We start from the raw sequence: 17,199 nt of genomic DNA on the forward strand, positions 1-17,199 counted from the left end.
AGGAGCCATCCCTACCCCCTCCCATCCTCAAACTAAATCCTCTTTCTGGCCTGTGCCTTCCACTGTGACAGATAATCAGCTTGTCTGCTCCCCTGAAGATGTCATAGTCTGAAGGCCTCCCAGGATAACTGTTGCACAAGGGCAACAGAGCCCACCATCTAAAGGCCTCCCAGGAGATCTGCTGCACCCAGAGCAAATGCTCACCAGGGTGTAGGCCATCTGAAGACCCCAAACTCTAAAGACCTCCCAGGAAGTTAACTACAGCCAGGGTGACAGGGCTGGCAGGAGACATGCAGCAAACTAGGGACATAGTTGGCAGGCTCCAGAGAGAGCTTCTCAGGCCAACTAACACTAGATAAATTGGATGACGAGACAGGCAGAAGACCATAAGCAACAGAAGCCAATATACTTTGGCATAATCAGAACCAAGTTCTCCCATCACAGAAAGCCCTGAACACACCAACACAACTGAAACCCAGGATGCTGACCTAAAATCCTATTTCATGAAGATAATGCAGTCTGTTAAGGATGATATAAATGACTCAGTGAAGGAAATAAAGGAAAACACAGACAAATGACCTTAAATAGAATAAATAAATAAATAAATAAATAAATAAATAAATAAATAAATAAATAACTTAAAGAAATACAGGAAATGCGGGCTGGAGAGATGGCTCCACTGTTAAGAGAACTGATTGTTCTTCCAGAGGTCCTGACTTCAATTCCCAGCAACCACATGGTGCCTCACAAACATCTATAATGGTATCTGATGCCCTCTTCTGTGCCCTTCCCCCAGCCTTAAGCAGGCTGCTCAGACCTGGCTTGCCACACTTGCTAGCCCACCTAGCATGGAATCCTCGAACCTAGGTAAAGTCTATTTTCCAGCCACATCTGTAGTTTTCCTCGAAGATGCCTCTACCTACTGAGTGGCTGAACCTGTTCTTCTGACATAAAGCAGTGATCCTTACAAAGCAATGAGATCCTGTACGTGGTGGGGAATGGGTTTCCCCCCTTTATAAGCTCAGCAACTTTTGGCCTTGATCAGAAAACTGTCTTGGCTCATTATTTCTCTTTAAGATTTTCCCATCTAAAACCCCATCTTCCTTTCACAATCCTAGTAACCAGAGGCTGCAGGCTGCTACAGGTGGTGCCCAACAAGTAGACTGAAAGCAGAAAGAAGGAATGGAGTTATACTGTCTTGGTGGGGCAGATAACAGAAAAAGATATATCTCTGCGTGGTAAGCAACATAAAACATCAATTTTAGTGTTACAAATGTCATCTCTTGAAGGCTGTTTATTGCAAGGGTGCAAAAAGGATACAGGCTAGACTGAGTCAGGGTTGGCCCAGCACTAATATCAGCTAGGGTTTGACAGTGAAAAATTGGTTTGGAAAATTCTAAACAGTCATTTGTCCGCAGTCAAAAACTGCATCAGGCAGGTGGAATAGGGCTTAAAATAATGAAATGAAATAAAATAAAATAAAGAGTAAAATACAAAAAAGGGGGGATGCTAGATAGACAAATGACATGAAAGAGAGACATTAAGAGGGAAGGAAAGTGAATTTCAGAGCTCACCCAGGGACAGAGGGAAATCTGGAAACTTCCTGTTTTCTCTCTGTCCCCTACAGGAGACATCCTCCATTCTGGTAACATCAAGTTCTCTATCCTCTCTGTATTATCTGTGTTTGCTGCGCCAATCTGTCCATGTGTCATTTCGTGTCTATTTTTGTTTTGTTGTATGAATGACTTTTGTTCTATATTTCATGTTGAAAAGAAAAAAAAATGGTTAAAACTTTATCTGCTGGTTATCCATCTCTTGATTCAGTCTCAGTTTGCACAGCAGAAGCTGATTAAAGTTGCCCCTCACCATAGCCAGGAGTCAAGCACAGCAGGATAGGTTCTGCTGAAAAGTTGCTTTTAAAAGGAGTCTGCAGCTACTTAGTCCTAAGGCAAATAAGCTGATAGTTGTTTTTTTCCTAGTAAATGTCTGCAATTGTGATTATTGGGTTAAGCAAATAACAAAGTGTTTTTCCTCTTGAAATTATAGCTAGAAAAAGTAAACATTCTGTGATTGGTCTAAATTTATAAGATGCCTGTAGCCACTTCATTTGGTTTCTGACTGGTCTTAAAGGTATAAATATGCTCTGCATGTCTTGGTAATAGACTACTGGCTTATAAGTTATTGGGTATGATTAAAAAGGTATATCACTGGTAACAAGAATGTTAGCTTAAAATTTGTAACACAGGGCTGGAGTCATTTTAAACAACATAATGTGGCATGAACCAGCCCAGGAAACTAAGCCTCTAAGGATACTTCTAAATTGGGATAATATTTTATGTTATTCTTATCCTAGAAAATAGACTTGTAAGAGATAAGATTTAAAACAATGTCTCTGTAATGAAGCATTAAAATTTGCACTGTCATGCATTCATATATATGAATTGGCAGCCAAACTTTGTAACATGAAAGTGATGTTTCTGGTATTGATTTTAAAGAGAATAAATAGTTTAAAGTTGGGTTTTACTTTCCAAAAGTTATGGATATATTCTAATACTGCAAAGGAAACTTTAAAATATGGTTAAAATTGCCAGTGTTCCATTGACAGCAGTTTGCAGTTTGATCACAAGCTTAAGATTTTTAACTCACCAATATATTGTTAATTAGGATGAGTACAAGAGTAATCATCTTATGAGAGCTCTAATGCAGCTCACCTTGGCCATCCGGCCATACAGACTTATCTGGATATATTTATCTTTGTGGAAATTGAACCCTCATACAATCAGTTTGGCTATGGTTGCTGCCTTGAAGGGGACTACAGTATAAGCAATGCTTTCACAGCACTAAGGTTATAAGGAATGTTTTTAAGTATAAGTCATCTTAAGAAAGACTGTCCAAAAATTAGAGGCATAGACAGATAGAAGAATTATTCCTCCAGAATCTGTCCTTACTGCAGGAGGGATAATCTTTGGGCCAGGACTCAGCAGTATGCTCAGATTAAGAAATATTTACATTTGAGTTAATGCAAAGCTCAGAGCAGCCTCAGCAAGGCTTGTATGGCATTTCTTTTGTTTTGGGACTTTGCATCTCCTTGCCTCTAGGGAAGTATTTTTTAAAGCTAAAACATTATTACAGATCTATCCAGGTATTGTTCAGAATAAAGTTTAAGCTGAAGATTTATGAAAGGTCAGTGAGGCTGCGGAACTTCTAAAGGCATTACAAGCCAGCCTTACTAATCCATATAGAATTATTATAGATGTAAAATGTTGTTTTATCCTTTGCATCCTGATAATTGTAAAGAGTTTGCTTCTAGTGAGCGTGTGATCATTGAAAAGTTTTGCCTCTAGGTATGGCCTTACATTATGTAAGAATTTTTTTTTTTTGTCTCTGCTTTAATACAAGAAGGTAGGACTTTGAATCTTTCAGTGTATATTATTTCTTATATAGAAAGTATTTTATTAACTAATATCTCTAAAGGGAAATTTACTACAAATTGTTGCTTTGGGGAGTAGCTGTTGTTCCAGAAAAGGTTCAGAGGCAATATCTTCTTAATATTTAGGGTCTCAATTTTATCCTATAAAAACTATGGTACAATTTTTTTTTTAAAAAAGAAAAGAAAAGATGAAAGGATTCCAGGAGATGTTAATTGGTTAAGACCTCACCTTAAGCTCAGGACAGGAGGACTTAAGTCTTTGTTGGGTGTTATCAAGGGAGATGCAATTTAACTGATGAAAAACAAATGGCTTTGCACAAAGTGGAGAACGCTTCTCTATTTGTTATCAATTGTAATCAAAGGTACTCAAATATTAGCTGCATATGCTAGTTATTGTTATTTAATGTGACCACAGCAATTCTTTGGCAAAAGAGAACATTAATATAGAATCATCTCTCTTCATCTCCAAGTAAAGTTTTAACATCCTATTATGAAGCTGTTGTGGTGTTAATAAAGAATTGTAAGATAAAATCATGAAGGTATTTAAAACAAAACAAAAAAAAAAGTCCTACAAACCTGACAAGGCACCCATTCCTTGTTTTGAACAGCAATTAAATTGGTTATTGCAGAACATTTGTATTTGGCCTATAGTTCAGCAAACGTTTTAGTTAAAATTGATAATCATTAACCAAAGGATAAGTTGTTAAAAATTGATTGCTTCTATGCATGCTTTTGTATTTTCTATAAATTTATGCATCCATGAATCTCGTAAAGAATGTATCTACTGTATTTAAAAACATCCCTTCTATGGGAGAAAAGTATATATGACTGGATCACATGATAATGAGTTTCCTCCTGTCACAGCACAGATAATTGAACTGTGTGTTGTAGCCAGTGTTTTGAAATGTTGAAAAATCATGCTTTAATTTGTATACTAATAGTCTCTCTCTCTCTCTCTCTCTCTCTCTCTCTCTCTCTCTCAAAAATGCTTGAAATTGTTCCTTTTTTAGATACTGCTAATTCTCAAAATTTCTTTTTTTTTTATTACATCTTTTCCTCAATTATATTTCCAATGCTATCCCAAAAGTCCCCCATACACTGCCTCCTACTTCCTTACCCACCCATTCCCATTTTTTTGGCCCTGGCGTTCCCCTGTACTCTTTTGATACATATGCAGCTAGAGTCAAGAGCTCCGGGGTACTGGTTAGTTCATAATGTTGTTCCACGCATAGGGTTTGAATCCCTTCAGCTCCTTCAATACTTTCTCCAGCTCCTCCATTGGAGGCCCTGTGATCCATTCACTAGCTGAAAGTGAGCATCCACTTCTGTGTTTGCCATGCCCCGGAATAGTCTCACGAGAGATAGCTATATCTGGGTCCTTTCAGAAAAATCTTGCTAGTGAATGCAATGGTGTCAGCGTTTGGATGCTGATCATGGGATGGATCTCTAGATATGGCAGTCTCTAGATGGTCCATCTATAACTCCTTCCATGGGTGTTCTGTTCCCAATTCTAAAAAGGGGCATAGTGTCCACACTTCAGTCTTCATTCTTCTTGAGTTTCATGTGTTTAGCAAACTGTATCTTATATCTTGGTTATCCTAAGTTTGGGGCTAATATCCACTTATCAGTGAGTACATATTGTGTGAGTTCCTTTGTGATTGTGTTAACTCACTCAGGATGATGCCCTCCAGGTCCATCCATTTGCCTAGGAATTTCATCAATTCATTCTTTTTAATAGCTGAGTAGTACTCCATTGTGTAAATGTACCACATTTTCTGTATCCATTCCTCTGTTGAGGGGCATCTGGGTTCTTTCCAGCTTCTGGCTATTATAAATAGGGCTGCTATGAACATAGTGGAGCATGTGTCCTTCTTACAGGTCAGAACATGAATATATGCCCAGGAGAGGTATTGCAGGATCCTCTGGTAGTACTATGTTCAATTTTCTAAGGAACCGCCAGAGTGATATCCAGAGTGGTTGTACAAGCTTGCAATCCCACCAACAATGGAGGAGTGTTCCTCTTTCTCCACATCCTAACCAGCATCTGCTGTCACCTTAATTTTTGATCTTAGCCATTCTGACTGGTGTGAGGTGGAATCTCAGGGTTGTTTTGATTTGCATTTCCCTGATGATTAAGGATGTTGAACATTTTTTCAGGTGCTTCTCTGCCATTTGGTATTCCTCAGGTGAGAATTCTTTGTTCAGTTCTGAGCCCCATTTTTAATGGGGTTATTTGATTTTCTGGAGTCCACCTTCTTGAGTTCTTTATATATATTGGATATTAGTCCCCTATCTGATTTACGATAGGTAAAGATCCTTTCCCAATCTGGTGGTAGTCTTTTTGTCTTATTTACGGTGTCTTTTGGCGTGCAGAAGCTTTGCAGTTTCATGAGGTCCCACTTGTCAATTCTCGATCTTACAGCACAAGCCATTGCTGTTCTATTCAGGAATTTTTCCCCTGTACCCATATTTTCGAGGCTTTTCCCTACTTTCTCCTCTATAAGTTTCAGTGTCTCTGGTTTTATGTGAAGTTCCTTGATCCACTTAGATTTGACCTTAGTACAAGGAGATAGGAATGGATCAATTCACATTCTTCTACATGATAACAACCAGTTGTGCCAGCACCATTTGTTGAAAATGCTGTCTTTCTTCCACTGGATGGTTTTAGCTCCCTTGTCAAAAATCAAGTGACCATAGGTGTGTGGATTCATTTCTGGGTCTTCAATTCCATCCCATTAGTCTACTTGTCTGTCACTATACCAGTACCATGCAGTTTTTATCACAATTGCTCTGTAGTAAAGCTTTAGGTCAGGCATGGTGATTCCACCAGAGGTTCTTTTATCCTTGAGAAGAGTTTTTGCTATCCTAGGTTTTTTGTTATTCCAGATGAAGTTGCAGATTGCTCTTTCTAATTCATTGAAGAATTGAGTTGGAATTTTGATGGGGATTGCATTGAATCTGTAGATTGCTTTTGGCAAGATAGCCATTTTTACAATGATGATCCTGCCAATCCATGAGCATGGGAGATCTTTCGATCTTCTGAGATCTTCTTTAATTTCTTTCTTCAGAGACTTGAAGTTCTTATCATAGAGATCTTTCACTTCCTTAGTTAGAGTCACGCCAAGGTATTTTATATTATTTGTGACTATTGAGAAGGGTGTTGTTTCCCTAATTTCTATCTCAGCCTGTTTATTCTTTGTGTAGAGAAAGGCCATTGACTTGTTTGAGTTAATTTTATATCCAGCTACTTCACCGAAGCTGTTTATCAGGTTTAGGAGTTCTCTGGTGGAATTTTTAGGGTCACTTATATATACTATCATATCATCTGCAAAAAGTGATATTTTGACTTCATCTTTTCCAATTTGTATCCCCTTGATCTCCTTTTGTTGTTGAATTGCTCTGGCTAGGACTTCAAGTACAATGTTAAATAGGTATGGGGAGAGTGGACAGCCTTGTCTAGTCCCTGATTTTAGCGGGATTGCTTCCAGCTTCTCACCATTTATTTTGATGTTGGCTACTGGTTTGCTGTAGATTGCTTTTATCATGTTTAGGTATGGACCTTGAATTCCTGACCTTTCCAAAACTTTTATCATGAATGGGTGTTGGATCTTGTCTAATACTTTTTCTGCATCTAACGAGATGATCATGTGGTTTTTGTCTTTGAGTTTGTTTATATAATGGATTACATTGATGGATTTCCGTATATTAAACCATCCCTGCATCCCTGGAATAACACCTACTTGGTCAGGATGGATGATTGCTTTAATGTGTTCTTGGATTCGGTTAGCGAGAATTTTATTGAGTATTTTTGCATCAATATTCATAAGGGAAATTGGTCTGAAGTTCTCTATCTTTGTTGGATCTTTCTGTTGTTTAGGTATCAGAGTAATTGTGGCTTCATAGAATGAGTTGGGTAGAGTTCCTTCTACTTCTATTTTGTGGAATAGTTTGTGCAGAACTGGAATTAGATCTTCTTTGAAGGTTTGGTACAACTCTGCACTAAACCCATGTGGTCCTGGGCTTTTTTTTTGGCTGGGAGACTATTAATGACTGCTTCTATTTCTTTAGGGGATATGGGACTGTTTAGCTCCTTAACTTGATCCTGATTTAATTTTGGTATCTGCTATCTCTCCAGAAATTTGTCCATTCCGTCCAGGTTTTCAAGTTTTGTTGAGTATAGCCTTTTGTAGAAGGATCTGATGGTGTTTTGGATTACTTCAGGATCTCTTGTTATGTCTCCCTTTTCATTTCTGATTTTGTTAATTAGGATGTTGTCCCTGTGCCCTCTAGTGAGTCTAGCTAAGGGTTTATCTATCCTGTTGATTTTCTTAAAGAACCAACTCCTCGTTTGGTTAATTCTTTGAATAGTTCTTCTTGTTTCCACTTGGTTGATTTCACCCCTGAGTTTGATTATTTCCTGTCATCTACTCCTCTTGGGTGAATTTTCTTCCTTTTTTTCTAGAGCTTTTAGATGTGTTGTCAAGCTGCTAGTGTGTGCTCTCTCTAGTTTCTTTTCGGAGGCACTCAGAGCTATGAGTTTCTCTCTTAATTCTCAAAATTTCATTTGTCTATGCATATACAACTCAAGTTAAGAAAAAGTACTGTTCCTTCAAAGGACTGTCTTTGGACATTTAAGAACTCATCCTAGACTGCCTAGACAAGACCCCTTAAGGCAATGCCAACCCAAGTTTTTATCCCAGGAAGATTATAGGACTTACACAAGAACAATTTGCCATATAATCTCATTCTTTACATCATCAAAATAGTAATGGTGTGAGATAATAATTTGGTATTTTTAGAGAATGTGCATGTTAAAATATAAAGACTTGTTCCCAATGTTCTTAGTTTCTGCCTGTTCCACATAATAGTGTTAATTCTCAAGGACTTACACCTAATCAGTTATTGCAATAGATACTCATATTTCTGATTTTAGAAAAATAAAATATTCCCATGTGACTATTGATACCTTTTCAGGCTTTCTATTTGCAACTGCTCTAACAAGAGAAGCAACTAAGAGTGTAATTAGTCATTGCCTATGAAAAAAATATAATGTAAAAGCAAAATTCTAGGCCTTTAGGCCCAGGCTTGAGAATGTGACCTCTATGACTCAAAGCTCCTAGGTATGCTAATCATAAAACAAATAGCAACATTCCTCCACCCACCTGCTTCCTGGGTTCAAGGAGTCGTCATTCAAAGAAAGTCACCCTAACCCACCCTGACCATTGCTGGAACCTGCTATGCAAATGGGCTATTGTTAGGGGCTCGTAGAAACTGTCTTGAGAAATAACCCCCCCACCATACACACACACACAATTACCAGATATTCCTTGTGACTCTTGTGACTTTGCAATTCCTTGTGACTCTTAACTGGTATTTTTGGTATTTTCCAACAACATCCTTCCCACCCCAGTAAGTTGTGGTTTCTTCCCTTAAATACCCCCTTACCCAGCTACTTGGGGTGCCACAGCCCTCTACCCCTGAGTGATGTAAGACAATGTGCCCAAGAGCGCTCTCGAATTAAAAGTCCTCTTGCAGTTTGCAGCAAGACCATTTCTTGTGATTGATTTGAGGTGTCACCTCTCCTGAGTCAGAACAGGGAATCCTCACGTTCTGGGTCTTGCACACACACACACACACACACACACACACACACACACACACACACACATATATATGGCAATTATAGTCAAGCATTTGAAATGTTTTGCCAACAACCGAATGTTACGCATGTTACTGGGATGTTTTATAATTATCAAGGATAAGGTATTGTGGAACTTTAAAATTATATCTTCTTAAACAAAAAAGGAGGTAATTATATCCCCATGCACATTATTTAAATCATACTTTTTATTTTAAAATTTTTAAAATGTGGATGTCAAGAACTCCTTGTTGAGTGTGTTATAATATCCTACAACTAGGCATAATCATGCCTACGTGAGATGAAAGAATCCACTTATTGGCATATGGCATGATGCTGATTAGGTATTTAATATGGGGAAGGTGACATGTTTGCATTTTTCCACAGAATGCTGCAGGAGCTTGCTAGCTGACAGAGTGATTGGTGTGACAAGCTGACACAAAAGGATAATGCTGACCTGTGAGCTTGCTGAGTGCCTTGAAAATGCTGACAGGAAAGCTATATTGGGTATATGTTCTTGACCGAACTTTGTTGCCTATGTCCCAGATTAGACAAACTAAGCTGCCTTGCTTCAAGCTTTTAAACCGTGGAGGACAGAGAACATAGAGAATGTGGAAACTGATTTAGAAAAGTTAAACAAGAGGAGGAGTTATAATGGCTCTTCTCTTTCCTTTAATTTGACCAGTTATTCTGACTCAATCATGGACTCATCTAGAAATAAATCCAGTATTAGAGATTCCTATTATGAAGATAGCTAAAAATTTTTATTAGTCAGCAGAGTTAAATTGGAGCATAGCCTCCACTATTACATAAAAAGTAACAGTTTTTCTGTTGATCCTCAAAGCCACCTACCCTGCTCCAGGAGGCCAGACTTGGGCCTAATTGTTGCTAATTTGCAAGTGAATTGAATGCCTGGGATTTCCCCAAAGATAACCTTAATCCTGTTGCTTTTAACTTTGACTTTGTGTTTCAAGCAGGCTGGTTATCTCCACACAAGCTCGCCTTCAGCAAAGTGCAGATGGCAGTGATTCATCTCTGTGAAGAACTACATTGAGTGCACATTGTAGCTTTGGTCTGATTGGGAAAAAGTTGTGCAATGAGGGCCCGCAACCAAGGATGGATAAATGGGTCTATAGCTTATTTCAAACTAAGACAGAGACATGTGCCAATAGCCTATGTTTGTTCTTAATAAACACTAAAATGCCTTGTTTGTGCAAATAAACACAACAAGTTGCATGTATCCTCTGAGATGGGTCAGAAAAAGTCCATTTAGATTCAGTCCTTAGACAGGTGCCATCCACCATAATTTCCAGGCAGGACCATGAAGCATAAGTAAATTTTATACCCCAGTCTAGCTAATTTTTAATAAATAAAAAGGGAGGAACTAAGTCCTTCACCCAGCCTTAAGCAGGGTGCTCAGAAATGGCTTGCCACACTTGTTATCCCACCTAAGGTAGAGTCTTCAAACATAGGTAAAGTCTATTGTCCTGCGACATCTGCAGCTTTTCTCCAAGACACTACTAACTGCTGAGAGGCTGAAACTGTTTTCCTGACACAAAGCATCCATCCTCACAAAGCAATGAGATTCTGGTATAGTGTTGGATGGCCCCCCCCCCCCATAAGCTCAGACTCTTATGTAAAGTTTGGCCTTAACCAGAAAATTTTGTCTTGGCTTGTTATTTCTCTCACAGCCTTTCCCATCCAAAACCCCATCTTCCTTTCATGAACCTAGTAACCCATGGCCACAGGTGGCCACACTCTTCTGATATATCTGAAAACACCTCCACTGTACTCATATAAATAAAAGTAAATTTACTAAAAAGAAATATAGGAATGCACAAACAAACAGGTGAAAGAATTGAACAAAGCAGTCCAAGACATAAAAGTGAAAGTAGAAACAATAAAGAAAACACAAATGAGGCAACCCTGGAAATGGAAAGTCTAGGAAAGAGGTCAGGGACTACAGATGCAAGTATCAACAACAAAATACAGGAATAGAAGATAGACTCTCAGACTTAGAAGATAACTTTGAAGGTATTGACCCAAATGTCAAAGAAAATGCAAAACATAAAAATACTTCTAACCGAAAACATCCAGAAAATCCAGGACAGAATGAAAAGACCAAATTTAAGAATAATAGGAAGAAAAGAGAAAGAATATTCTTACCTCAAAGGACCTGAAATCACCAACAATATCATAGAAGAAAACTTCCCCAAACTAAAGAAAGAGATGGCCATAAATGTACAAAGAGCCTATAGCACACCAAATAGATTAGACCAGAAAAGAAAATCCTCTCGTCACATAGTAATCAAAACACTATTAATGCACAGAACAAAGAAAGAATATTAAAAGCTGTAATGGAAAAAGGCCAAGTAACTTATACAGGCAGAACTTTCAGAATTACAACAGACACTATGAAAGCCTGGACAGAGGTCAAGATGAACCTTAGAGAACACAAATGAAAGCCCTGGCTCACTATACTCAGAAAACCTCTAAAACATCATAGATAGAGGAACCAAATTATTCAATGAAAAAAACCCACAAATTTTAAAAAATATCTACCAATCCATCCTTACCGGGGATACTAGAAGCAAATCTCCAGCTCAAGTAGGGTATCTACCCCAAAGGAAGATCAAGAATTTTTTGTTTGTTTGTTTGTTTTTTTGTTTTTGTTTTTCGAGACAGGGTTTCTCTGTGTAGCTCTGGCTGTCCTGGAACTCACTTTGTAGACCAGGCTGCCCTCGAACTCAGAAATCTGCCTGCCTCTGCCTCCCAAGTGCTGGGATTAAAGGCATGCGCCACCACCGCCCGGCGAAGATCAAGAAATTAATAATTTAACAACAAATCCAAAAGGAGAAAATCACCTTCACATAATGCCATGTACAACAGCAAATGAAACAAGATCTAACAATTATCTGTCTTTAAGATCTCTTAACATCAATGGAGTCAATTCCACAATAAAAAGACATAAGCTAACAGACTGAACATGCAAGCAGGATCCAGCATTTTGCTGCATACAAAAAACATACATCAATATACAAAGACAGACACTACCTTTTAGTAAAAGCTTGGAAAAAAGTCTTTCAAGCAAATGGTCCCAGGAAAAAAGCAGGAGTTGTCATCCTAACATACAATAAACAGACTTTCAAACAAAAGCTGTCAAGCAAGATCAGGAAGGATACTTCATATAAGTCAAAGACAAAATCCACCAAGAGAAAGTATCAGTTATGACATTTGTGCTCCAATTGTGCAGACACCAACATTTATAAAAGAAACTTCCCTAAAGGTAAAGACACACATTGAAAAGCAGACAATAATAGTGGGAGGCTTCAATACCCCACACTCGCCAATGAACCGGTTATGGAAACAGAAAACTAAACAGAGACACAGTGAAACTAATAGATGTTATGAAATATATATATATATATATATATATATATATATATATATATATATATAGAGAGAGAGAGAGAGAGAGAGAGAGAGAGAGAGAGACTTCTCAACACCTTATGGAACCTTCTCCAAAACTGACAAAGACCACAGACTAAGTAAAGGCTTCAATAACAAGAAAAACAACAGAAAACTAACACACCCATGGATACTTAACAACTTTCTACTCAATGATTATCCCGAGCTTTTGTCCCCGCCGGCAAGAACACACTCAGGACAACCGGAATCTTCTGCGGCAAAGCTTTATTGCTTACTTCTCAGGAAGATCCCGACCCCAGAAAATGGAGTCCCTTATATAGCACTCAGCCATGACGTTTCAGCACCTGATGTGGCGTGACAGCTCTTGATTCGTTGCTCGCTCATCACACCACTATTACACCCCGAGAATGGGCAGTGACTAGGAGTGAGTTCACTCTCGCACTTGCGCACAAGGCTTGTTTACTAGTTTGTCACAGCGGAGGCCAGCGCCATCTTATAATGGTGATTGCTCGCGGCACGCGCATGGCTCTCCACAGCGATTGCTCGCTGCACGGCTCTCCACATCTCCCCCTTTTTATTTTATTAAATTGAGGCTGGACTAGGTCTGTGTAATTATGCCCATCCGCTGTGGCTCCTGTCTTAGGTCGTTCCTCCAATGTCACAGCTTTTCCTGTCAGAGGGTAACCCTATCGCCACTGGGCCCCGTGTCTTAGGATGATCTGTGCATGAGGAAAGTTGCCCGTCCCTGGATACCGCAGTGCTATGTGACAGTAACTACTAAATGACCTAGGGCGAACTCTACAAAAGAGGCCAGCCATCAATGTCAACTAATTTTTGAGCATAGATAGCCAGATTTCGGGGGAGGCGCCTTGCTCAATGGCAGCAAGTGCTTGAGCTATCACAACCTTGTCACGTGTTTGTTGGGTTCTGAGCTTGCAAACCAACCAGAGCATGAACACAAGTCCACAGCAGGTGGCAACGCCAAATAAACCCACCCCCACCAATTCCTTAAAATAAGAAAATGCAGATGAAATCCAGGAGGAGAGGCCCTCTGTCAATGACAGGTCCACTCGCTTTGAGTTGATCTTTAAAACTGCCACCCTCAGGGCCTCAAGAGTCTCATCGAATCCCTCAGACCAATTTCCTGCAAGATACAAGGAAAGCTGTCTAGACAGATTAGCTGCATAAGTAAAATTTTCATATTGGACACTGGTAATACACAGAGCTTCCAGTTTTCTTTCACAACCCAACTGGGCCATCTGGTATAGAACTCCTATCTGTTCTTCTGCCAAGTCAAGGCGCTGATTCAATATCATCAGCCCTCCCTTTAACTTGGTACTAGCAGAAGTTTGGACAGTGATGGCATCAGCCAGATCTGCTGAAAGCTGATTTAATTTTGTTCAATTTAATTGAACCGTACTAACCATAGCATACCCTGCAGCTGTAGCAGCAGCTGCACTGGCTGAAATTGCTATGATCACGGCAGCAGTAATTCCAAAATCTCTTTTTTGTCGAAACAGGGATAAGGTGGAGGGTGTTTCCACCGGAACCGGGATCCAACGTGGGATCCGTGCTACCATGGCACGGGTGTTCTTTGTTATGTCCCAACATTGAGAAATCCAACAAGAATCATTGGAACAGACTTCAAATGAATCATTTGAAAGAATAAACAAGAAAGGGGGGTAAACACAGACTGGGGTAGATGGATAATTAATCTGGTTTACCAAAGTTTTATTGAACCCAGTGATCTCTACACTGGTATTAGTATATCCATAAGAATCCTGGGAGGCAGCATGTATTCCCCAATACTGAGCAAATCTTGAGATGCCATTAAAATAAGCCTTTCCAACTGCTCCTCCCTGGATAAAGATCAAAGGATTGAGTTCTGTACAACTGCCATTGACTCCACAAAGCAACCACTTGTGAAAGGGATGCATTCTAAAGTCCTGTATGAAAAGTCCCTTTTTCATAACAAATTCCTTCTCTGGGTCATCTATCATGTTGGGAGAAAAGGAAAAGGTTTTACTCTGATCTGCCCAACGAGTGATGGAGGATTGACAATCAGACCAAGGCAATATCAGCCCTTCATCTTCCAAGCTACAATGAGGGGCTATTTTTGGTTGGTGGGGACGTTCTTTGTCTGAAAAGTTAGGTGGTAGAAATGTACCATTAACCCAAATTGCCTCCTGCCAAAAGGTCCGATTTGTAAAGGTTATATCTGCATTGGAAGTATCTTGGGTTGTGCTTACCCAACCTCCTCGGTGCTCATTAAACTTCCCCAAAACTCGAGCTGTGAGGTTGATACATTTTCCTGGTCCATTAATTTGAAAACATAAAGAACCCTGTTCTAATAAAGAGCGATTTTCCCCTAATGGTGCTCGGGTGGGATCATAGGGTAGATATGACAAATCTAATGTTTTATTAGTAGTAAAGAATTTTGGAAAAACTATTGCATTATGGCGAACTGGCATTGGTTTAGGGAAAGTCGAGAGAATGGCCCATCTCTGTTTGCCCCTCATACTAGGAACCTGAGACAAGTTCAGCATTGTCAGGATCAGGAGCAGTCCTCGGGAGGTCTGCATCTTCTGCACCATCCTTGATGAATATCTTGCGGGTGAGTCGTTCCGGCAGCCAAAATGGGTTGTCTTCACTCTGTGGAAAAACACAAACAGCTCCCCTGGATCTTATCAAAATAGGATCCGGGTCTTTCCACAGACCAGTTAAGACATCCTTCCATTTGACCATTTCTTTTAGTCTATCAGGGTCTGAGCTATGTCGATCAGCTGCAGAGCGACCTTGCTCGTCAAGATTCAAAAAATTGAGTGTAAAGAGTGCCATAGATACAGCTACTCTTGGCACTGAGGGCAGAGTCTCATCAACTCCCCCTTTTTGTTTTATAAGATAAGACTTAAGTGTACGGTGAGCACGTTCCACAATGCCTTGTCCTTGAGGATTATAAGGAAGGCCAGTCAAGTGAGTGACATCCATTTGATGACAAAATTGCTGAAATTTAGTAGAGGTATATGCTGGCCCATTATCAGTTTTAAGAATTGTGGGCTTGCCCCAAGCACTCCATGCTTCTAAACAGTGCTGTATAACATGAGAGGCTTTCTCACCTGTTAAAGGTGTAGCAAACATAACACCAGAGCAGGTGTCAATGGAAACATGTAAATATTGATTTCTTCCAAAGGAGGAAATATGAGTGACATCCATTTGCCAGACCTGTAATGGTCTGATGCCTCGGGGATTTACCCCTACATGAGGAGTAGGCAGAAATTGACAACAGTTTTGACCTTGGGTGACAATGTCACGAGCTTCTTTCCTAGTTAAAGTGAAACGGCGGCGTAATGTTTCAGCCGTCACGTGAAAGCGTTTATGAAACTCCCTTGCAGCCTCTGACTGCGAGGACAGAGCAGCAGCCACGATTCTAGTAGCTTTGTCTGCCAAGTCATTTCCATGAGACATGGGGCCAGGAAGGCCAGAATGAGCCCTAACATGAGTAATATACACAAGATGTCTTCTATGTAACAAGGCTGACTGAATTTGCTGAAAAATGTGAGCAAGCTTGCTAGAAGATCTAATTAAGCCAGCAACTTCAAGCATATTAACTGCATTGACCACATATGAAGAGTCAGATACAATATTGAGCGGTCCCGGAAAAGTTTCAAGGACTTCTAGAACTACCAAACACTCTACAATCTGGGGTGATGTCTCATTATATTGTTTAGATGTTACTTGGCCATTTACTACATATGCACCTATGCCAGATTTGGATCCATCTGTATATACTACTACCCCATCTGGAAGTGGGTGTTTGGCTGTTATTACTGGAAACACTATGGCTTGGCTTAAGGCAAATTGTAAAATTGGATGTTTTGGATAATGATTATCAATTTGTCCTGAATAAGAGGCAACCAAGACTGCCCAATCGTTAGTTGTTGCTGCCAGGGTTTGAACTTGAGCAGAAGTATAAGGTACGATTAGCATATGAGGTTCTTTCCCAAAATAAGTAATAGCTGCTTTTATCCCCCTAAGTGCAAGTTGAGCAATTGCATTAGGATACCACTCAATAATTTTTGCAGGGGAAGCATTAGGATGGACCCACAATAAGGGTCCTTTTTGCTATAAGACTGCTGTTGGTAACTGTGCAGTTTTTAATATGCACAATTCAAGTGATTTTTACTCCTCAATGCGTTGTAATTGAGCATCTTGTAAGGCCTTTTCTATCGTTTGTAAAGCTTGACATGCAGCTGGGGTAAGTGCTCTGTGGGAGGAGATGTGGGTATCTCCCTCTAATATGTCAAATAAGGGCTTTAATTCTGCTGATGGAATTTTCAAAAATGGTCTTAGCCAATTAATATCTCCTAGCAATTTTTGGAAATCATTCAAGGTATGTAGTTGATCTTTGCGAATCTCTAATTTTTGAGGAACAATTTTGTCAGGATAAATGAGTGACCCTAGGAAGGCTCCCGTTCGAGCAACTTGCACCTTTTCAGTGGCCACCTGCAATCCCCATTGCCCTAACGTTTTTATTAATATAGGGTATGCATCTTGCAATAATTGTGAATTTTTATGGCAAATCAAAATGTCATCCATATAAATTATCACCTGTAATGATGGAAAATGCTCTCTAACTGACTTAAGTGCCAATTGCACATACAGTTGACACATGGTGGGACTATTCGCCATCCCCTGAGGTAGG

The sequence above is a fragment of the Mus caroli genome, unplaced genomic scaffold (genome assembly GCF_978045245.1).
Source record: "Mus caroli unplaced genomic scaffold, Mus_caroli_1 scaffold_5, whole genome shotgun sequence".
In the NCBI taxonomy this organism is placed as follows: domain Eukaryota; kingdom Metazoa; phylum Chordata; class Mammalia; order Rodentia; family Muridae; genus Mus; species Mus caroli.